Source organism: Lissotriton vulgaris, chromosome 1_2, assembly GCF_964263255.1.
Source record: "Lissotriton vulgaris chromosome 1_2, aLisVul1.2, whole genome shotgun sequence".
In the NCBI taxonomy this organism is placed as follows: Eukaryota; Metazoa; Chordata; class Amphibia; order Caudata; family Salamandridae; genus Lissotriton; species Lissotriton vulgaris.
The window spans coordinates 360,037,341-360,061,750 of NC_141686.1; the positions used below are offsets into that span (position 1 = coordinate 360,037,341).

At 44.5% G+C, this 24,410-nt stretch overlaps 1 protein-coding gene across 3 annotated transcripts in view; it reads left to right on the forward strand.

Annotated features, from left to right (window-relative positions):
- LOC147736850 (uncharacterized) overlaps positions 1-24,410 on the forward strand; it is an 86,750-nt gene that overhangs the window by 14,046 nt on the left and 48,294 nt on the right. For all 3 annotated transcript variants that reach the window (XM_086953529.1, XM_086953528.1, XM_086953530.1), the window contains exon 2: positions 4,422-4,482. The gene's annotated coding sequence lies outside the window, so the exon portion shown is untranslated. The remainder of the gene's footprint in view (positions 1-4,421; positions 4,483-24,410) is intronic.

Below are 24,410 nucleotides of genomic sequence, written 5' to 3' on the forward strand. Positions count from 1 at the left end.
AGCATATTGAGAAGTGTTGTATGTCCTGTGCTTGAGGGGACTCACAGACCCATAATTCTCCTTCACCATCTTCCTATATTTCTGCAAACCTTTATTTTTTTGCAGATTTATATAACTCTACATGAGCGCCAGATAACATGCCACATTTTTTAGGCACAGAGATTTGCCTAGAATCACATGATGTTGAGCCGAGGCTGGGACTTAAGCCTGATTCCCCCAGTTCCAAAGTTGGCAGCTCTGCCCATTATGGCACATCTCTCATACCCATAAAGTTCACAGCTCTGTTCCTACACTGCAGCGGGAATTCCAAGTCAAGACTAGGTATGTACCTGTCAGAGACACATGACGGCACCAACATGGACTGCCCACACAAGGTGAGAGGAGTTGGCCCAATGGCTAGGGCGGTCTACCTTGAATCTGGGGAACCGGGTTCGAGTCTCGGCGGTGATGCGAAACATCCTGTGATGCAGGGCAAATCACGTAATCTTCCCGTGCCTAACAAAACAAGCATTTACAATGCAACGGTTTCGCCTTTGGAAAAGTTAGAGCTATTGGCATTGTAAATGACAAAATTTGTATTTATGTGTTGGTTTTGAAAACAGATAAATAAATGGGATCGCCATTTACATTGCCATTAGCTTAATCTCTCGCAAATGTGAGACCTATTGTACCCTACGGATGAGCTCAGCAGACAGCAATTACTACCACACACACACACCCCCAGAGCCAGCCACACACACACACCCAGAGCCAGCCACACACACACACCCAGAGCCCCACACACACACACCCAGAGCCCCACACACACAAACACCTAGAGCCCCACACACACAAACACCCAGAGCCCCACACACACACACACACACACCCAGAGCCCCACACACACACACACACCCAGAGCCCCACACACACACCCAGTGCAGTCACACACACACACTCTGGAGCAGTCACACACACACACACTCTGGAGCAGTCACACACACACACTCTGGCGCAGTCACATACACACACTCTGGAGCAGTCACATACACACACACACACTGGAGCAGTCTTACACACACACACACTGGAGCAGTCACATACACACACACACACACACACACACACACACAGGAGCAGTCACATACACACACACACTGGAGCAGTCACATACACACACACACACTGGAGCAGTCACACACACACTCTGGAGCAGTCACACACACACACACTTGAGCAGTCACACACACACACACTCTCTGGAGCAGTCACATACACACACACACACACACACACACACTGGAGCAGTCACACACACACACACACACACACTCTGGAGCAGTCATACACACATACACTGGAGCAGTCATACACACACACACTGGAGCAGTCATACACACACACACTGGAGCAGTCACATACACACACACACACACACACACACTCTGGAGCAGTCACACACACACACACACACACACACACACTCTGGAGTAGTCACACACACACACACACACTCTGGAGCAGTCACACACACACACACACACACACACACACACTTGAACAGTCACACACAAACACACACACACTCTGGAGCAGTCACATACACACACACACACTGGAGCAGTCACATACACACACACACACTGGAGCAGTCACACACACACTCTGGAGCAGTCACACTACTGGAAGTTTCTGGAAAGTGTTGCATGGTGAACCACTCCATCCTTCTTCATGGGCTGCCGCATCACATGGTAGACATCTCAGAGACCGCCTGAAATTATGAGGACTCGTCCTTCATCTATTGGATCCATCAGAATCTCATCTGACTATTTATATTGAAGAATATCTCCAAGTGCCGCAGAGTCCCTCAGACATCATCATCGTCCATATTACTTCATTGACGGACATAAAATAACAACTAGCCACCTGGACCTTCCGGATGCAAACGACACCAGATCCACTGACAGTCAAGAAAAGATCTGTGCGCCAAGCCAACCGGTCCAGATCTTGGCGATGTGAACTGGTGGTTATGCTTCTGACCTTGAAACAGGAGAGAATAATTCTAATCCCAGGTTCCCCTCTGGACCAAACTATGTGATTTTGAGCAAACAACTTCATCCGACTGTACACCTCTTCCGTAATCCTCCTAAAATAAACAGCACTTTGACACAAATGAATGCTGTTCAAAAGGCAATCCAAACCCACAATGGGAAATGTGAATATCTGGCCCAGTTGCACGCATTGAGCATGTGTAGATCAACTCTTTTAGGACAGCTTGGTACACTGTGCCAAGTGGCTTTTTAGGGTGCCAGGACAGTAGCTCAGGGTGATTTAGGTTGCTTTTTATCCCCTAACAGTAAACACTTTACATGATTAAACTGAGCCCTATCTCTTCAGTTGTGGCTGAAGCTGCGTTTGTTACACTATTGCTGGTAGCAATAGCGCTAAATCCTCCACCCTGGCCAGCATAGGTAAACTCATCTGCACGGAGACCAGGCTGCTCAGTCGGTGGTGGGGCTGTCGGGCTGTCGGGCTGTAGACAGGGCAGTTGTAGACCACCGTCTGACACCTAGGCAGCTTGACAAAGGAGGCAATATCACGGTGCACACACTCTGCTGCTTTACTGTAAAGCGCATCCGAGCTGCTCACAGAATGTTTATGTTCTTTAGCCCAGACTGCTGCGTCCCTCGAGCAAGTGTGATGATGTGAGCAGCGCCATGTCTTGTGAAGAGGAGACCTCAAATCATCCAAGCTAGCGTTTGTGAGGGGAAATCACTGGTAGCCTGCCATCACAGCCTCAAAAATAACAGGACAAGAGAACAGCCGATAAACTAGAGACCTCCCCTTTTGTTAATGGCAACTACTTGAGCAATGGCGAACCCTTGAATTACGAGATAAACACATGAGGTATATGTGCTGCCTTTCATCTCTGTGAACAAAACGTTTCTCGGGCACATCCTCTGACTTATACTGCAGGTTGAGGCCCAGCTCATGAATTAAAATGCGCCCCTGAGTTGAATGGGGGTATCTATGGTATTAGAAAACAGAGTCAGCCAGATAGTCAATACAGAATGTGTGTACTTCCCGCACACTGCTTTCTCTTTCTGCCACGTTTCTAGTAGTGATTGAACAAGGGGGTAGGGGCAGGGTTGAAGTCTCCGGGCAATATAGGAAAGGCACGGACAGCGGGAGGGGGGGCGGGAAAGGCTCGGACTGCGGGAAAGGCTCAGACAGCGGGAGGGGGGGCGGGAAGGACACGGACAGCGGGAGGGGGGGCGGAAAAGGCACGGACAGCGGGAGTGGGGCGGGAACGGCAAACGGCAAGAAAGGCACTCACCTGGACTTCCTCCGGCAGCGGTCGGCCGCAAAATGACCCAAACAAACGTTGACGACCAAAAAAATAAACCTCGCCCACCGCCGCACTGACGTCCTAAAAGGGGCTGGATGAGAAATTCTCAGAAACGCCCACGAGTCGCCTCGCAGGATGACGGACGCCTCGGTCTTCCAATGGCTAGCCTCCATTTATGGAGATAGCCAATGGAAGAGGGGGCGGATTCAAGTCCCCCATACTGTAAACAAAAGTTTTCCGCCTGGGCGGAGCACTGCTTCGCAGTGCTACGGCCAGGCCAAAACCTATAAATGAATGTGTCCTCATGTAACGCAACTGGTGCTATGTAAAGCGCTCTGATACCCGATACCTTTGGGTCAACCGTTTTGCCCTCAAAAGCTTTTGCAGGATGCTCCATGACTTTCCCTACATTTGTCACGTGGTACGAGGTCAAATGCTGCCTTGAAATCCACAGAGCACATGTGCAGCGGCGTCTTACACTCTTCGTGGTCAGACACACAGCCATCAGATTGGATAGGATCCCTTGGTTCTCTGTGAAGCCTGTCTGATTCAAGGGCAGTCTTCCAGCTTCTAATGCCCACTCAGACAGGCCTTGTGACAACAGGGTTGAGAAGTATTTGACGTCCACTTCTGTCAAGGCCCTACTTGTATACTCACTGTCCTCAGTTCACTCACAGTAGCAGAATGATGCGAGTTCTCTTTTCCCCTGCAGACCTCCACACAACTCTTCTAGTTACAAGCTCTCGCATGAACCCCGAAGGGAAAGGGGACAGAGAAGAGACTGCCTTGCTTCTGAGTTCACTTCTGCACCGCCAGGCCCCCACTGTTGCTAATCTGGAGTAACACTTCTATGCGAACTGCAGTTAAATAACATCAAATTAATAAGCTTCTCTAACTTATTCTTTTACACTATTTTACTCTCTTATTGAATACATTCACTTATACCACCTTTAAGGCTTAGCCTCTCTTCAATGAGTCTTTTTGTACCTTTAACTTATAACTATAGCGGTATCCGGGACCATGCTCCAAATTGAAATTATCAGACAGTCTCCAAATATTTCTTATAACTAAAACTGTATCTTTTTTTCTTCAGGTACTTGCAGTTATAAAGACTGGATTCTACTCCTTGATGCAGACTTCCCTGAGGTGAACAGGTGAGTGTAACTGATTCGCTATGAACAAGTTTCTCCAATATTTACACTCTACTCCTATTTAATAAATATATTAATATCCTATCTAGCTCATCGTCCCACATGAGACGCTAGCTACCCTAAAACTGATTCTACAAATTTACTTGAGCTACACTAAACCCTGACTACCTAAGAAAATTCCTGAGCTCTCCTTCTCTCTCAAACCGTTGTTGAAGTGAGCAGCTTCGAACGCTGCCAATGCACTTCACTGCTGAGCGGCTGTCCTCGCGCCTTTAAAGGCTGTGACCGGCAACTTCTGAGTCTTTAACGCCTGCCTGCAGTGATCTCTCTGATCACTGCAGGGGGCGCGTTCAAATCAGACAAAGCATAGCTCAATCTGTGTCCCCCGATCCGACTGCAATACACAGCCTGCTCCACAGGCAGTCGGATGCGGAGCCTTGACAGTAACCCTCTGCAAGGCCACTCCTCCTGGCTTGGGTTTGTGAGGATACTGATGATGAAAGGCTCGTATTAATCTATGAGCATGAACGTCAGATCTCTCCTCCCAAGACCTTTCCTCTAGTCCATAGCTTTTCCAATTGATCAAATAATGTCTTTTCTCTAACCATTTTTGAATCTAGAATCCTTTTTAACCTCATATTCTTCCTTGCCTTCAATCAACAATGGTTTTGGAGGTTGCGTTTCCATAAAATATGGTGACACTTTTTTAACAGAGACACATTAAAGACGGGATGTATTTTGACCTGCGAAGGGAGTTTTAGCCTGTTAGTCACGGGATTTATTTACTGATCTACTGAGTATGGACCTACAAAACAGGGCTGACATTTTCTATTTCCTCTGAGCCTCAGATTCTTAGTGCTCAACCTCACCATATCTCTCTCCTGCAAATTTGCCCCTGGTCTCCTCTTCTTAGTCGCACTTAATCTGTAACGTTCTTTCACTAGAGCCAAATTTCTAGTTGCTGATTCTTGAACTTTTGATAGATGTTGAACTAGACCTTGTACGGCAGGCACCATCACCTCTTGAAATGACACAGAAAAGTTTAGGTGCCGCCCATAATTTAAATAGAAAGGGGAAAACCCTGTGGAAGCATTTTTATCATTTTTGTGTGCGAATTCAGCTGCCCAAACGAGATCTGGCCAATCACCTTCCTGATCTAACAGAAACAACCGTAAGTATTTTTCTAATTCCTGATTGGTTCTCTCTGTCTGACCATCAGTTTGTGGGTGAAAACTTGTGAAATACCTAATTTCTATGCCCTGCTTTCTAGTAAAGGCCTTCCAATAATGGGACAAGAATTGAGATCCTTGATCATTAATCAGAATCTTAGGGATTCCATTAATCTTAATCAAATGCTGATTGAACTGCATGGCTAACTGTTTGGCATTTGGGTTTCCCTTTAAGGCGACAAAGTGAGCCATCTTAGAGAAAGCTTCCACCATTATTATTATTGAACTGTATCCCTGACTGGAGGGCAAATCCACTATCAGAACCATGGTAACAGTGTGCCATGGGTGAGGAGGAGTGGGTAAGGGTTATTACAGCCCGTGAGGGGCTTGCCGATCCGACTTTCCTCGTGCACAAGTCTTGCATCCTACTACATATTGTTGAACATCTTTTGTCAAGCTGGGCCACCAAAATTGTCTCTTAAGTAATTCTTCCGTATGAGGAATTTCAGAATGACCGGCCAAGGGACTGTCATGGCAGTCAAACAATGCTTGCTGTTGGAGTTCACAAGTTGGCCAATACAATTGTCTGCCTGGTAAGGCAATCGCTGGCGAATCTCTCTCCCAGGACCTTCTTCAACCCATTTTCGTATTTCCTCAAGCGTAATTTCTTTCCTGATCTTTCCTTCTATTAATTCCTTCACAGTGGCCCCAATTATTTTCATTTCAGGAATGATTCGCAGCTCCTGCAAACATGTTTTTTTCACTTCAGTATCAATTCTGGATAAGGCAACCGCCTTTGCATTATTGCCTTTGCATTATTCTTGCCCGGTCGATTGGTGATGACAAAGTCGTAGTCAGCGAAGTATAGGGACCATGGTAGTTGTCGAGGAGCCAGGGTTCTGGCTGATTTCAAAAATTGCAAATTCCTGTGGTCCGTAAATACTGTCACTACATGATTTGCCCCTAAAAGATTGTGTCTCCTCTCCTGAAAATCATCCTTGATGGCCAATAATTCTTTTTCCGTAATAGTATAGTTCAGTGGTTCCCAAAGTGTGCGCCGCGGCACCCCGGTGCGCCGTGATTAGAAGCCAGGGGCACCGCGGCGCAGAATGTGGATCCAATGAGTGATTGATGGAGAAAGCCTCACACATGCCAGACATTGCCCTGCAGTCTTGGGAGGACGGAGAGGTCTGTGAGTGGGGCCGTGGCTGGACAGCCCTGGGAAGCACCAGGGTTTAGTGAGGGTGGTAAGTGCTGCATGAAGACAGAGCCCTTTCTTCCACCCAGTCACCCACCTCGGAGGCCGATAGCTGGCTGGTGGAAACACAACTCTGGAGCTGCACTATATTCAGGGTAAATTACAGAGCTAATAGATGCCAACCTATTATATCTGGGTATTACGGCCAAAAGTCTCAACCGTCTCCAAGTTCTACAAAACGCCACAGCCCGGCTGGTACTGAGACTCCCCAGGAGAGCACCCTCTAAAGCTGCCTTGAGGTCCCTTCACTGGCTTCCTATCCGGGAAAGGATTACCTTCAAGGCTCTCTGCATGTGCCATCGCATCTTTGGAGGCAAAGCACCCGGCCCGCTGAACAGCCTTATTACTCCCTACAGACCTGAGCGGCTGCTCAGATCCTCTGGGATGGGTCTGGCTGTTGTCCCCAAAATCCGTAAATCTCGGATGGGAGGTAGATCTTTCAGGCTCCTTGCAGCCAAGAATTGGAATTTGCTCCCCACTGAAATGCGTCTCGAACCTTCTGAGACTAAATTTCGCAAAACCCTCAAAATCTATCTCTTCCGCCTAGCATTGTTATAATCCTCTGACTCTCTTCCAGGTTCTCTTCAGCGCGGGGACACGCCGGTGTGCGTTACCAAGCGCTTTACAAAATTCCAAAATGAAATGAAATAAAACATGAGCAGTTGTTTGAACAAGTACATTTGGACCGAATTCCACCCAAATCGCTCGTGCTGTTTAAATTATATAGCTCTTGTTGAGCTAGTTTAAAAAGTCTTTTAGTACGTGTGAAATTCTTTATTAATTCCCTCGCTCGTGTGGTTACTATGGCGCCCTCTGTGTCTCTACTGGTCATTATACAACTGGGTGACTGTTCTCTTTTTACAAGCAAGTCTAAAAGGCATCCCATTCTATCCCTCTCTCGGTGCAGTGCCTGACGATAAGAGCATAACAGTAACAGTTCTCTTTGCTTCGTTTTTTCTACAATTTCTGCCTGAAGAGCCTCACGTGGTATTTCAGCTTGAGCAGCTTTACCAGAGGTGTTCTGCTGGCGGGTCAGCTCTATGTCTCTGTCTCTGTCTCAGTGTTCTGTGTTCATTTGCTGGTCATTGAGGCCACTCGTGAGTGCGCAGTACCTCTCAACTACTCAGTGACAGGCCTTTGATTTTAACATCAGCTGCCACTGCGCTTCACATCTGCCTTCAGTAACAAAGCACGGTGGCAGCCAACCTTAAAATCGATGGTCCTTGCAGCCACTGAGCTGCCACCCCAGTGGTGGCCAAAGTTAAATTCAAAAGTGCTTGCCTGCTGTGAACTGCTTTCACTGACTACAGCACGCTTTAAATTTGCCTTTGTGTTGTAGTCAATAAAAGCGGCCCAGTGCATGCAAGGCCCTTTGATTTTAACATTGGCTGCCACTGTACTTTATTATATCTTCTTTCAATTTTAAAGCTCATGTTATGGGACACAGTGCGGAACAGTGTGGTGAATGAGGTGTGAGACAGATATACAGTTATGTTATGCTTTTCTGTCTTTTGACAGCTTTGAACTGCTTCATAGGTCTATGTATCTTGTTCAAACCACAGTATGGGCACAAACAAACTAGGCTTAAAGACAATGAATGAGGGTGTGGGAGGTGTCTCCGAAAAATGCGCGAGTTGCTTGGCCTTTAGTAGCCCACGACTATTTTCACTGATCAGAAGTAGCTCTCACTACAGTAAAGGTTGGAGACCCCTGGCCTAGATCGTTCCCACCACAGTGCACAATTATAAGGTCTGGTTCTGGGAGATGCATAAAAGTTTTCACCAATGGAATTAATTGGTGACATTTCAATCCTCTTTTGGAAATCCATGTTATGTGTACATTTGGTAAGCTGAGGTTGCAAATTCGTCTGCTTACTGCATATTTTTCACTCCAGTGAATATAACTGTGTCCTATTAGCCAGACCTTCATTTTCAAGGGATTTGTAGTCGTCCTCCGATCGGTTCTGGAAGTGGAATGGTAGTTAGAAGTTGAAATTTTAAATAAAGAAAAAGAAAGAGGCTGGGTGTAGTTAAAAAAATAAAAATGATTGGTTGATTGTAACAAGTGGAGAGTGAACAGGTCAATGTTTATGTTAAACGAAAAGTACTATTGGGTGTGAAAAAACAAGACATGTAACAGAGTTGTGGATTGGCAGGTGTTTCTGGAGGGAAAATAGTGTTCTTAGTTAGCTGTAGAACGTTGAGAGATGAACTTTTGACCTGTGCCTTCAGCAAGGTGCAGAATGATGTGTAACCATGGAAACAGCCGGAGATGGCAGTTGGTGATGGGTTCACTCTTTGGTGCCTCTGCATCTGAGTCTGTTCTCTGGTGGCTGGCGGACAACTGTTTGTTATTGTGGAGATGAAAGGGTGATAAGGAGAGAAATACGACATAGCGTCTGGCCTGTAGAAGCGTGGGAGCAGTGATTAACTCTGAGTGAAGCGGAACTGTGTCGGTGCTTAGTAACAGTAAAAAAAAAATGTTAACAGTGGTATAACTGTCTTTACGGTGCGCGACCTACTAAGAAAGAGTTCACGGGCCGTAATTGGCTTGCAGGTTCTAGTATCAGTAAGTGAGGTCGAGAAAAGAAAACATTCAGGACTTTATTTATGAAGGCCTTGCGCCACCGGTGCGTTACTTTTTCCCATTTTAAAAAATGAGGCACTGGCGGCGGAAGGTCTTCATAAATAAGGTCCTCAGTGTCTACAGTTAAGGTTATGTGGAACCCATGAATAGTTTTTCAATATGAAATCATTTCAGTTGAGATTATGGATTAAAAGAGAAACCGTGAATATTTGAAATGTTTATTTAGAAATGTACTGTTTTAAAGGCAAATCATTATGTAATATGAGGACAGAAATTGCAAAAAACACAGTAATTGGTATTGTCAGTAGTACATTAAATACAAACGATATAGTTGAAGAAAAATGAATATAGTTGGAAAAAAACATTGTACACTCTTATAAGGAAGTATATTATATTTCAATAAATGGAAGAAGGTCTCTGGCCTTTCAGTTTAGGAACGATATATGAAAATGCAAGTGGTTATACATCATTACTTTATGAATCAGCTGTCAAACCACACGAAATCATAATGTCCACTGTTAGTAAAGCAAATAGGTCTGTTCTTCAAAAGAAAATATGAAAAAGAACGTGAAGAATATAGAAAACCAAAAGGAAATGAGGACGTGAATGGCTTGTTTGAGAGTTATTGAAGCATTGTTTAGGCAAAATAGGTAGCTTCTGCTTGTAACAGGAAATCAGTTTTATCATTTGAAAGTATGTCAGCTATCCAATGGAAAAGAGTAAAGCAGTACTGATGATCTGTTATAATCGGAGCCTCTTTTACCATCAGAGGGCAGCTCGGTGGGTTTTCGATGTAGCTCGCTGTTAGGAAAGAGTTAACCGTCCATTGTGTAGGCAAAGTATGCAGCAAGTGCCTCTAACATGAAATCATTGTTATCATCTGAAAACATGTCAGCCATCCAATTGAGAAGATGAAAGGAGCATTCATAATCTGTCATTATTGGAGCGTCTTTTACCATCATAGGGCAGCTCGGTGGGTTTTCGATGTAGCTCTCTGTTAGGAAATCTTGCGCCGCTGCGAATATATTCCAATGACCCAGAACTCCTTGTATCGCTGCAAAGGCCATAAACCCTCCGTTGTAACAAAGCTGTTCATGATCAAGTAACGGATTCATGAGGTGATTGCAATTTGGTACCTCCTGAACCGAATTACAGAGACATAAATCCAGGGCCCACGTGAAATCACAGCTCAGGCAATGAAATACAGGCTGCACACAGGTGAAATACGAATATCGAAATGATAATCGATATGATGCATTCAAAGTCGAGAGTGGTAAGATGCCGTAGTAGTCAAGCATCCTCTGGCGAAATAGTTCTAAGTGGCCCGGCTCGTTTGCGAAGGCAGGAGGGACATCCATTTTGAATTTCCCAAGATGGTACAGGAAACGGCGCAGCACCGCTGGTTGTATAGCAACTCCACAGAATTAGGTCACCGGCTATGCAGTGGAGAGGAGCAGAATGACTTGATACATTTTCTAGGAGTCTAGTCACTTATATATTGCTTAGTGGTTATTAAAAAAGTAGCTTTTTTTGAACTGGAGGATGCGTTAAAAAATAAGGGAGTGATTTGAGGGAGTTGTAAAGCAAGGTCAATTTCTTTTTTACATCAATGCTGTTTTCTGTGAATGTTAGCTAAGTGAAAGAGATGTGTGTGAGCAGATGCTACGTTCAGTTTTAAATGTGACAATGGCGGTCTTGTTCATGTCTTCCGATTCAAGGTCAGTATTCGCTGCCAAATACAATGATTAAGAAACGCATGCGTGGGGTACATAGTGTGCATTCTTAAAGGAAAGTAAATGAAGGGTTATTTTTACCGCGTTAGCATTGTCGTTTAAAAAGTTATAGTGATTTCTATTATATGTGAAGAAAGTGTCACTGATGAAGACTGAAAATAAATCCTTATAAATGATACGGACTGGTGTATTTTAGAAAAGGTTTGTAACATTACATGAATTGTGGAAAAAAAATAATGTAATTGAAAGTGTATGGGTTGAAAATGAAAAGTAGAGGTTTATAGTTCATGTTTTGAAAGCAGTTCTAGAGGGTCAGAAGAAAGTGTATGGTTTGAAAATGAAAAGTAGAGGTTTATAGTTCACGTTTTGAAAGCAGTTCTAGAGGGTCAGATGCATGATAGATTTATTAAAAATAGAACATGTTTTTAAATAGTATTTTGGAAAAAATATGTGCCTTTATGTACTATTTACATTATGTGCCTGTTGCGTATTCTTTGAGTTTTAGTAATCCTGTGTCTTATAAGTTTTCTAGGGGCGGTTTGAGGTTCATGGTGGGTTTGGGCAGGGAGGGTAGGTTGGGGGTTTGTAATAGGGGGTTCGGCTGGGGTGCAGTACGGAGTTTAGTGAAAAGTGAGGGGGGCGGGGAGTTACGGTGTTTGCTAATGCAGCAGAGTCAGAGGACGCCACATTTGTGTTATGGGCTGCCACGGAAATATGTATTTATTCTCAGAGGTTTATTATATTAAGGATATATATTAGCATGGTGGCTCTTGTCGTTTTGTTGTTCTGTGTATGTTTATAATGCTGGCTCTGTAGTTTTTGTTTATGGACCTTATTGCGACACACAGGGGAGCTACGTTGCACAGTTGGAGATCAGAGACTTAGGAAATAAAACTTTATAATTGTAAGGGCTGTAAGCGATAGAAATCGCCCGTTCTCGGTGTAAAAAATATCACCGCTATTGGTGGTATTTTCTACGGTGTTAGTACTCGAAGGAGACCAGTAACATATATGTGAAATAAAATTATGTAATAGGCTCAGCATTTTACATTATCTTGGAAAACAAAAGTTGATTTTACATAGCAATAAGTCTCTTATAATTAAGGGACGGAGTGTATATAGTGCTATTTAGTACTCTGCTATGTGATTGATGTCGAATATTTCATAAGAGGAGGCTTTAAAAGATTTACGATAAACTGGTTTTCTAGGGAAGTGGGTGGAGTGTTCCGTGTAAATTGCAGAATAGAAACTAGTAAGAACCAATTGGAAGTGTTGTTTTAAAGTCACATGACTGCACATGCGTGTCTCGACGCGATAGTTGGGTGCGCGCACCCGGTCGCGCACTATAAGAAAGCGGCGAGAAAATATCAGCTAATATGCTCTTCAAGCTTGTTTTGGTACAAAGAGTTAGTTCTGAAAAGAACTTTTTTTTTTTTTTGGAAACAAGTGTTATGATGCTTTTGATTTCTTAAAGTTGCGACGACATTTTTCAGTATGTCATACTATCCAAATAAAGTGAAGAAATGTAACTTTTCTTGGAGCATTTATGACTATCAATTATTTGTTTAATTAGAGTAAAGCTTTGCTCTCCGTATACAAGAAGTTCTCCACAGTTCGTGCATTTCATGTGCACGTTCGCCAGATATGGTCTCAAGTCCATCTCAGCACTCGATGGAGATACAGGTCGTCCACCGGAAGATGTGTTGATTACTTCTGATGGTAATAGCGTGGCCTCCGTTTTTCTTGTCAAAGGTGGTCGCTCATTTTCATCAGATTCGGAAGATGAATGCGGAACGGTAGCCATTGTACCGAAGTCTTCGGGAAGATGTTCGACGTTGTTGTCTCTTGAGAGTAGAAAAGAAAGTGATGGTAGTGGGTGGAGTGCTGCGTGTAAATTCCAGAATAGAAACTACCAAGAACCAATTAGAAGTGTTGTTTAGAAGTCACATGACTTCACATGCGAGTGTCAGGTCCTGTACGCGATAGAAGGGTGCGCGCAGCCGGTCTCGCACTAAAATAAAGCGGCGAAAAAACATCTTATAATATGCTCTTCGAGCATGTTTTGGTGGAAAGAGTTAGTTCTGAAACGAACTTTTTTATTTTTTTTTTATTTTTTTTTGGGAAACAAGTGTTTTGATGCATTTGATTTCTTAAAGTTGCTATGATATTTTTCAGTATGTCATACTATCCAAATAAAGTGAAGAAATTTAACTTTTCTTGGAGCATTTATGACTCTCAATTTTGTGTTTAATTAGAGTAAAGCTTTGCTCTCCGTATACAAGAAGTTCTCCACAGTTGTTGCATTTTATGTGCACCTTCGCCAGACATGGTTTCAAGTCCATTTTAGCACTCGATGGAGATACAGGTCGTCCACTGGAAGATGTGCTGATTACTTCTGATGGTAATAGCGTGGCCTCCGTTTTTCTTGTCAAAGGTGGTCGCTCATTTTCATCAGATTCGGAAGATGAATGCGGAACGGTAGCCATTGTACCGAAGTCTTCGGGAAGATGTTCGACGTTGTTGTCTCTTCAGAGTAGAAAAGAAAGTGATGGAAGTGGGTGGAGTGCTGCGTGTAAATTCCAGAATAGAAACTACCAAGAACCAATTAGAAGTGTTGTTTAGAAGTCACATGACTTCACATGCGAGTGTCCGGTCCTGTACGCGATAGGAGGGTGCGCGCACCCGGTCTCGCACTAAAATAAAGCGGCGAAAAAATATCTCATAATATGCTCTTGGAGCACGTTTTGGTAGAAAGAGTTAGTTCTGAAAAGAACTTTTTTTTTTTTTTTTTTGGGGGGGGAAAGAAGTGTTATAATGCTTTCGATTTCTTAAAGTTGCTACTACATTTTTCAGTATGTAATAGTTTGAAAATGAAGTGAAGAAATTTATCTTTTCTTGGGGCATTTGTGACTGTCAATTTTGAGTTTAATAAGAACGAGGCTCTGCTCTCCATACAAAAGAATTTCTCCACACTTGTTGCATTTCATATGCACCTTCGCAAGATATGGTCTCAAGTCCATTTCAGCACTCGATGGAGATACAGGTCGTACACCAGAAGATGTGCTGGCCACCTCTGATGGTAGTAGCGTGGCCAGGGCTCTTGTCGATGCTTTTGCATAATGCTCAGGATGCCTTTGTTTAACATGCCGCTGCATGGTGTGTGCAGAAAAGGAATATTTTTTATTTGGATTTCCCCTTGAGAGCTCCGAATTGCATATCGTGCCGGTTACTTTTGGCGCATTCACTTTCTTTTGATCTTCAGGATAAGTGAAAAATTGCCAAATGAAAGATTCCTTTTTTCTTCTTAACGGTGGTCCATCATTTCCTTCAGATTCGGAAGATGAATCTGGTAGGGAAGCCATTTCAGCAAAGTCTTCCGGAAGATGCTCGACGTTGTTGTCTCTTGAGAGTAGAAAAGATTGTGAGGAAAGTGGGTGGAGTGCTTCGTGTATATTCCAGAACAGAAACTACTAATAACCAATTGGAAGTTTTGTTTTCAAGTCACGTGACTTTACATGCGCTTCTCAGGACGTGTAGGCGGTGACACTATGTAGTTACGAACGTGATTACATACTTAGGAACTAGCATTCAAAAAAACTATGAAATTCACTGAAAAAACCATAGGTTTTACACACGTTATAGTTAGGAAGTAGCATTTGAAAAACCTATGAAATTCACTGAAAAAACCATAGGTTTGACACCAGTTATAGTTAGCTGGAAATTTTACTGACCTAAAACCAATGAAATTCCACGTTATAGTTAGTTGGACTCACTATAACTTGCGCGTGTAATGCACTGCTGATGACATTACATATTACATCACTCATGACATGGTCAGTGACATCACTTATGATACCCTCCAGTGAATGTGTGTCTTTCTAAAAAATAAATATGTTTTATATATGTATATGTAAAGGTCGAGGGAAGAATAAATGTTTAAATAATTGTCTTAATGAATGTTTTTTTCAAAAAGAAATGATTGGATAACTGGCTTATTAAGTGTACCTTAGTGAATACATATATTAGCGAGTAATGTTTAAATATTTGATTATATGTATCAGTGTTTCACTTTGTGAATAACTGGTTGCATGGATTGATGAGTACCTACATATGTAGGTATTTGGGTTCTTAGATGTTTTTTTAGTATCAGTATGAGTGTTTCTATGGTTTTATGGGGGTATTACTAATCACATAGATGCATGAATGACTAACTCTCTTTTTGTATGTGTTTAGAAGACACCATATGTGCAGGACTGTATGGGTGGTTGAGTGTGTATAGTTTTATATGCAAATAAATGGATGTTCAATAGTTTATTTGCATGTGTGAGTATGTGTGTGAGCAACTTTTGGATGATTGTCGGTGTGTTACAGGATGTATAGGTGTATCACTACATATGATGAGTGAGTATATGTATGAGTGACTATATAGAACTGTTGGTAAATGAGAGAATGTGTATATAGATGGTGGAATTACTGAATTGGTTGTTGTAACTGGTATGGGTATCTCCATTTTTTTGAAAATGTTAATTTCTATTTTGCAATATGTGTTTTAAGGGTTACATTACACTTAAAGGAGGTCTGTCATCGGTGATGTCATAAGTGATGTCACTGACCATGTCATGAGTGATGTAATATGTAATGTCATCAGCAGTGCATTACACGCGCAAGTTATAGTGAGTCCAACTAACTATAACGTGGAATTTCATTGGTTTTATGTCAGTAAAATTTCCAACTAACTATAACTGGTGTCAAACCTATGGTTTTTTCAGTGAATTTCATAGGTTTTTCAAATGCTACTTCCTAACTATAACGTGTGTAAAACCTATGGTTTTTTCAGTGAATATATATATATATATATATATATATATATATATATATATATATATATATTCACTGAAAAAACCATAGGTTTTAGCCCATATATAGTTAGGGATTAGCATTTACAAAACCTTGAAAATTCACTGAAAAAACCATAGGTTATAGACCATATATAGTTAGGGATTAGCATTTACAAAACCTTATTTTACTCGCATAAAACCATTGAAATTCGCATATATAGTTAGTTGCGCTAACTATATACCGCGCACCCGCAATCCACTGCTGATGATGTCACATATTTTCAAGGTTTTGTAAATGTTATGTTATGTTATGTTATTTATTTTTATAAAGCGCAACGGATGCCGCAGCCAAGAGGCGTCCCGGCGCTTAGGAGAAGGTAAAAAACACAACACGGAAACTAATAACCAGAGAAGAAGACTAAACAGTGGAAAATAAAAAGGTCTTCAAGGCTTTTCTGAACGGAGCAGATCAGGAATGGAGCGAAGAGAGGCAGGCAGGGAATTCCAGAGAGCTGCTGCCATCACAGAGAAAGAGCGTCCGCCCATCCTTGCTTTTTTAAAACGTGGCACTACAGCAAGGTTTGTCCCTGAGGATCGGAGGACTCTAGATGGCTCATAATGACAAATTAATTGTGACAAAATGGGGGGAGAAGCCAGCTTCAAGATTTTAAAAGTTAAACAAAGGGTTTTAAATTTGATTCTTTGCCCCACGGGCAGCCAGTGAAGATCCTGAATAGTACGGCGCACAGAAACAAACTTCGGAAGACCAACCAACATCCTGGCGGACGCATTTTGCACCCGCTGGAGACGAACTAGTTCAGCTTGATTAACGCCTAAGAACAGAGAACTGGCGTAATCTAATCTAGCCAAGACTGTGGCCTGGACAATGATCTGTCTCGTGTCAGCATCAAAAAAACTTAAAAATGGGTCGCAAACACCGCAGAGCACCAAAACAAGTTCCGGCAACCCGTTTAGTGTGAGCGGTGAATGAAAGTTTATCATCCAACCACACCCCAAGGTTCCTAACTTCAGCCACTGGGGTGGGAGCAGGGCCCAATTCAGGTGGCCACCACTGATCGCCCCAAAGCTCGCTCTCCCTACCAAAAATAATAACCTCGGTTTTAGAGGCATTCAGTTGGAGGCGATTGTTCGCCATCCAGCCCGCCACAGCTTTTAACGCGGACTGAAAAGTGGCAGCATCCATGTTGGTCTCTCCATTAAGTGCCACCGCCAGCTGCGTGTCATCGGCGTATGACACCATGGAGAGACCAAAACTATGGGCGACCTCAGCCAACGGTTGAACATATAAATTAAATAAGGTAGGGCTTAGGGCCGACCCCTGCGGGACACCCTGCAGGATCGGACGAGGAGCAGAAACAAAAGGGGGAGTGGATACTTTAAAAGTTCGATCAGTGAGAAAAGATCGAAACCACTCGAGTGCTCTCTCTCCAACTCCGGCCTCCTCAAGGCGATGGAGGAGGATCTGATGGGACACCGTGTCAAACGCGGCACTGAGATCCAATAGGATCAGTGCCGCCGTTTGACCTTGGTCCAACATCTTCCTGATGTTCTCCACCACTGCTAGAAGAGCCGTTTCGGTACTGTGACCCGCACGGAACCCATTCTGCGATTCATCCAGTATTTTCGCTTCCTGCAGATGGAGTGACAGGATGCGGTTAGCATGAGATTCTGCTAATTTCGCTAGCCAAGGAAGCAGGGAAATCGGCCGATAATGTTCCGATTTGGTGGGGTCAAGGGCCGTTTTTTTTAGAATGGGAATGATGGTAGCCTGCTTCCAAGCACTGGGCACACAGCCGGTATTAAAAGACAGCTCAATGAGACTGTGCATGGCCGGATAGCAGCACTCAGCAATTTCCTGGAATTGAATGGGTCTCATTGGGTCATCAGGTGAGCCGGATTTAACCTTCATTGTCAAGGCTTTAAATTCCTCTAGAGTAGGGCTGGGAATAGTCAGCAGTGGTATGGAAGCCTTAGGTGCTATGTTATTCTCCTGGATGGTAGACTGGGAGAATGACCTATAAATGGCCTCGACTTTTTCAATGAAGAATGACGCCAGATCCTCACAATGCTCTAAGGAGGCTGCCAGAGTGGCAGATTGATTTTGTTTACTTGTAAGGTCTTTACAGACCTTAAAAATTACTTTTGTGGGATTGGAACTATTTTTTATCTCCCGAGAGTAAAAGGCCGCTAATCCCTAACTATATATGGGCTAAAACCTATGTTTTTTTCAGTGAATTTCAATGTTTTTTTAATAGCAAATATCAAAAGCTGTCAAATGTCAAGTACGTGATAGGTAAAAACATTTTCGTGTTTATGCACGCTGATGTGCTTTGAACGCTGCCCCCCCCCTCTTTTCTCTTAGAAGTACTCTCTCTTTGCAGATACTGAAGGGTAGTTAACGCAGGCCTTTGCCCCCGTTGTAATCCGTCGTGCCTGCTTGTCTCTCCATTTGATTGATTGTTATCCAAGCATTTACTATTTTAGAATTTATTCTCTTTGATTCATTCTCTATTTACTAACAAGCACAAAGCCGCAATACTCTGTTTAGTCTTTGCAGATAGTGAAAAATCGTGTAAAAAAAAAAAAAAAATCGAGCAAAATCAGTAGGCCACTAATGGGATCTCTTTTTGACCTCGCTAAAATAGAAACATTAGGAACAACCCTTCATGAGAAATACGAAACTAGTGAGATGAACTGAGCTCCACACCATGATGGCTGCAAGACAGCTCGGCTCCGCCACCCACCCCACCCAAAATAACGATAAACTCTGCAAATATTATAAATATATACAACACACCAGCAAAGTAACAGGGTAAAACATTTTATTAAATAACTATTTACATAACTATTTTATACTTTTTGTTGCCTGATCCGGCTAGCTCAATCGATCGAGCATGAAACTCATGCACTCTGATAGCAAGCGTTGCTGCTGATGCTATGCAAACAAAAACTGATTTTCAGTTTGTACATTCTTCAAGATTTTTCATCCAAGGCTGGTTGAGAGTTTGTAGAACGATGGCTTCAGATTTTCAACATACGGTGTGGCGGCGCGGACTGGGAGGGTGCGCTTGACTTCTGCCCCCCCCCCCCCCAAGTCGTGTTGCCCTGGCGTGGCCTAAGATCGCCCCCGACATAGGCGGCCGGCTCCCGGGGTCCGGCGGAACTTTTTGCCTTTTGATGACTCTTCCATTCTGGACCTTATCCCACAATCCGTTTGACCTGAAGACACGCTGTAGTGGGGCGCCCCTTTACCGTTTCAGTTGCCATTCCGCCCGCTTTTGCTACACTGTGCCTCTTCCGCCATTCAGTTGTTTACCGCCCGCTCTTGCGACTACAGCGTCTCGCTCACCATGTAGTTGAGTTGCTCCCGCTCTTGCGATGCAGCTATAGGCGGCTGCCACAGGACTCTCAAAATGGCGGCCGCCTCTTCAGATTTGGGCGGGGTCCACTAAAATGGCCATGGGAAACCTTGGAACTCGGACGCATGTCTGCTAGGGCTTGGGCCCCATTCTCGAAAGCGTCCACTGAGCCTTGAAGATTCTACAAAAGTCTTGGGGGCCCCCGACTCCCGCAGGCTTCTGGTGGGGAGCGGCTGCCATGATTGCTCGTGGAATGGCCACGACTGAGATACGAGATGGTGGTGCTCTCATGCTAACGCCAGCTTCAGTCTGAAACATCCAGAAACACTGTAGACTACCAATTCGATCAGTTCCGGTAGCGCCCCAACGTGACCCGGTAGGGAAGAACTTGCCCTCCCCTCTTCAACTGATGGTTCTTGTTGCCTGTCCCTTCTGCTGTCATTTAACAGAACTTTTTAGACTGCTGAAAGGGGTTGTGTTCCGACCGCTGGTTGGTGGAGACATTTTGACTATATTCTGAACCTACGTTGTCGCGTAATGCGTTATATGACACGCCGCGTTAGCGCACCCGGAAGTACTCCATTGCGCGAAGCGCAGCGCGTAACGTAAGCATAACAGGTCATGTGACTTGTTAATAAAACTTTTCATTGGTTCATTTTACTTTTGTTATTCTAATGATGAAAGGCTTGGTCATATGACCTAAAAATTACGCTTTTTATTGCTTTCGAACATTATTTTTTCTTAAACATATATGTTATAATGTTCCAGGCTAATGTATTTTCCCGGAAAATTTACAACTGTCCTGCAAGTAAAATATATTCCTTTTTCTAGAAAAAGGGCGTTTCTTCGTCCCATGACGGAGCCGTTGAGCAAAAGATGCTCGGCCTGCTGTCTTAGTCGCCGATACGCCTGAATATCAGATTCTTATCGATCACTTTATGTTGCAGGAGTAAAAAACACAACAGCCCTTGACCATTTATCTTTACTGCGTTCCTGCGTATTATACCTTTTATCCGTCATGTAATTGGACTGCTTTTTTTCACTTGCCTTTTACTGATTCGAAAACAGTGACTAAAATTAAAAACTTTACCAATGTAAATACTACTACCATGTTTTGTTTTAAAAACCTTTATTGTGAAAATGTCAGTATACAAATACGGGCCTATAACCACGTGGGCCGGCCACGGAGCAAACTGGAATCGTATATGATGAGGAGACATTTACACTGTAGAGGAACGCAACGAGCGGGCCATTAGGTTGCAAGAACTAAGGTGTCTAACAGTTGCGGAATCGGTGGACGTACATTTTGTAATTAAAATACGACAGGGCCACTTACAGTAAAATTATCTAGATATACATTTGCGGGCAAGTACCATGGGTGACGTTAATTCGAACTTTCAATAGTACAGTAATCAATAACACATCAGAACTTAATATCAATAGGGATGTCGAAATATTCAATCAATTCTCGTTCCCGCCCGCCATGTGCTTCAAAACTGCATACGTATCTCGTGATATCAAGGCACACAACAAGGAGTTACGAGTCCCATTTATACCGGCGCCATTTTGGGCGAGGCCGGGCAGGTCCAGGATATAGTCAAAATGTCTCCACCAACCAGCGGTCGGACCAGAACCCCTTTCGGGAGTCAAAAAAGGTTCAGTTAAATGACAACAGAAGAGATAGGCAACAAGAACCAACAGTCAAAAGAGGGGAGAGCAAGATCTAAAGCCATTGTTCTACAAACTCTCAAGCAGACTTGGATGGAAAAATCCTGAAGAATGTACAAACTGAAAACCATTTTTTGCCTGTATAGCATCACCAGCAACGCTTGAGTCAGCTTTGTGTGAAGCCGCCATTTTGATTCAATCAATAGCGTCCCCCTGCACACATTCAGGGACCTGGTCGTGTCTAAAGGTCAAACGGATTGTGGGACAAGATGCAGAAAGGAAAAGGAAAAAAGTTCCGCTGGACCATGGGAGCCGGCCGCCTATGTCATGGGCGATCTTTGGCCACACCAGGGCAATAGTGAAGCTGCAGCAGGTGCAAATGAGCTTCAGACAGTGTTACAAGCACTGCTCAGAACTCTCAACTATGACACCACCTCCGTGCCATCCGGATCTTGGCGCCTTGTGCTGGTTCCGACCTATTCACACATCGGTCCGCTACTGACACCACCTCATAGGCCAACGGGACACCCCACGCCGACTTTCGGCGCAGCATTGTAGGATGGCCACACCAGTGCGGCAACTTGCTAGACACCACCTCGGTGCCATCCAGATCTCGGCGCGTTGTGCTTCCTTCGGCCTACTGTAGCCGCAAGTGCGGACGCAACTAAGCTGGATAGCGAGTGAAACACCAAGGGGCGCCCCACTGCAGCCGAGGAGCCTCCATCTTGGGGGCGACGCACAACATCACATTGCTTTCTCAAACAGCCCCCACTGACTGACGCGACGTCACAGGCCAACGGGGCGCCCCACGCCGACTTTCGGCGCAGCATTGTAGGATGGCCACACCAGTGCGGCAACTTGCTGGACACCACCTCGGTGCCATCCGGATCTTGGCGTGTTGTGCTGCCTTCGGCCTATTCGCACATCGGTCCGCTACTGACGCCGCCTCACGTGCCAACGGATTTTCTACGCTTTTTATAGCAGCGCGTAACGTAAGCATAACAGGTCATGTGACTTCTTTATAAAACTTTTCATTGGTTCATTTTACTTTTGGTTTCCTAATGATGGAAGGCTTGATCATATGACCTAAAAATAACACTTTTCATTGGATTAAAACATTTTTTTTCCCAAACCATGAAAGCCCCACCTTGTTTCTAGATGTTTCAGACTGAAGCTGGCGTCAGCCTGAGAGCACCACCATCTCGTGGCTCCGTCGTGGTCATTCCGCGAGCAATCATGGCAGCCGCTCCCCACCGGAAGCCTGCAGGAGTCGGGAGCCCCCAAGACTTTTGTAAAATCTTCAAGGCTCAGGGGACGTCCGAGTTCCAAGGTGTCCCAGGGCCATTTTAGTGAACCAGGCCCAAATCCAAAGAGCCGTCCGCCATTTTAAGAGTCCTGTGGCAGCCGCCTATCGCTGCACCGCAAGAGTGGGCGCAACTCAACTACATGGTGAGCGAGACGCTGTAGCCGCAAGAGCGGGCGATAAACAGCTGAATGGAGGATGAGGCACAGTGTAGCAAAAGCGGGCGGAATGGCAACTGAAACGGTAAAGGGGCGCCCCAGTACAGCAGACGAGCCTCCACCTGGGGAGGCCCGTTCACGCCGCCCCCCCCCCCCCCCTCCCCGGGGCGCCCCACACCGTTTTTCCGAGCAGCATTGTAGGATGCCAAAACCAGTGCGACAACTTACTGGACATCACCTGGGTGCCATCCACATCTCAGCGCGTTCTGCTGCCTTGGGACTATTCGCACAACAGACCGCTACTGACGAGGCCTCCCCGCGCACCCTCCGGGACGCCCCACGCCGTTTTTCGGAGCTGCATTGTAGGATACCAAAAACCAGTGCGGCACCCAGGTAACATCACCTGGGTGCCGTCCAGAACTCAGCACGTTGTGCTGCCTTGGGACTATTCGCACAAAACACAGCTACTGACCATTGTTGCTTCTTTTTTCAAAAAAATGTTTAAATGTATTTACTGTTTTTGTTGCGTTCTATATATTTATAAGTTATTAAAGTGTTAAAATCCTACTACTTTGTTGGAGTGCTATTTTTTTTTAATGTGACACATAATTGTAAAAACTTTGATGTACAAAGAGGCATCCCTGGAATCTTCCGCTTCAGGCTCGGTCCCACACACCCTCACAGTGAGAATCCCCTCCCCAAGCACAATACAGGATGGTTATCAGATAGTAGGAACGCGTGTGGTGTGACGGATCTCATCGGGTGGGGGCCTTGATCTACTGTAACTCCTTTGAAGAGGGGTGATTCTCTACAGCTGGGGCCATAAACTACATCTGCAGGGCTAGGTGATAGCCTGGGACCGGCCTGGACAATCCGACACAGAGGAAGAGGAGTGTCAGAGGGTGCGGTAGTGAATAGGGTGAAAGGGTGGTGTCGGGCGGGCACAGGGTGTGATTCTCAGGGAAGAGCAGCGCACATGGGAGGAGGTTTCTGGCCCATGCATGAGAGAGAGAGCGGGGGTGACCAGTGCGTGGGGGAGATGCTTGCGAGGGTGGAGAGCCATGCTGAGGATCGGCGGCGTGCAGAGAGTGGGTCTGGTCAAGGCATCTAAAATGGCTGCCGTGCTCAACAAAAGTGTGGCATTGCAAAAAAGACAAGATGGCGCAGACAATGTTTATCAATACGAATTAATTTATAACAATTATTTTTAACAAAATATTTACTCGCAGTGACAAAATGGCGGTCAACAGTTCCTGATTTCCATCGAATCGAACGTTAACAGACGTCACGCAGCAAAAAAAAAAAACGCTCACGCACAGCCGCTGGAAGACATGTATCAACATATATGAGCCTCCTCAGCCACACTCAGAAAACAAAAGGGGTCAGGATACGTCTCCCGTACCCCCTTATACCTAGTAATTTAATTAAATCGAAACACAAAATGGCGAATTCACGTTTCGCTACCAGTTTGCGACCCGGTTCGCGAACCGAGAAGCACTTCTACCGCGAAAAATCAAATTTTTATTATTTGCCCCACGGGACCCTTTAATAACCCCAACATCATTCCTAGGGGATCAAAAGGGGTCTACCTAGCCCCCTTTCATTAAATTCCCCCTTCGTTTTTCTCCTCCTCTTGTCTCTCGATCCTACCGACAGACAAGATGGCGGCCGCACTGGACTGTTTAGAATGTTGACAGACACCGAAGAGCCAATCAGCTTCGCTACGCAAAGCTCCGTTACGCGAAAAGTACGCGATCTGGAGCGCTATCTGGGACGCTGTCACAGATATATCTGTTTTTTAAACGTTAATTTCTCAAAATCCACTGGAGCACATATAT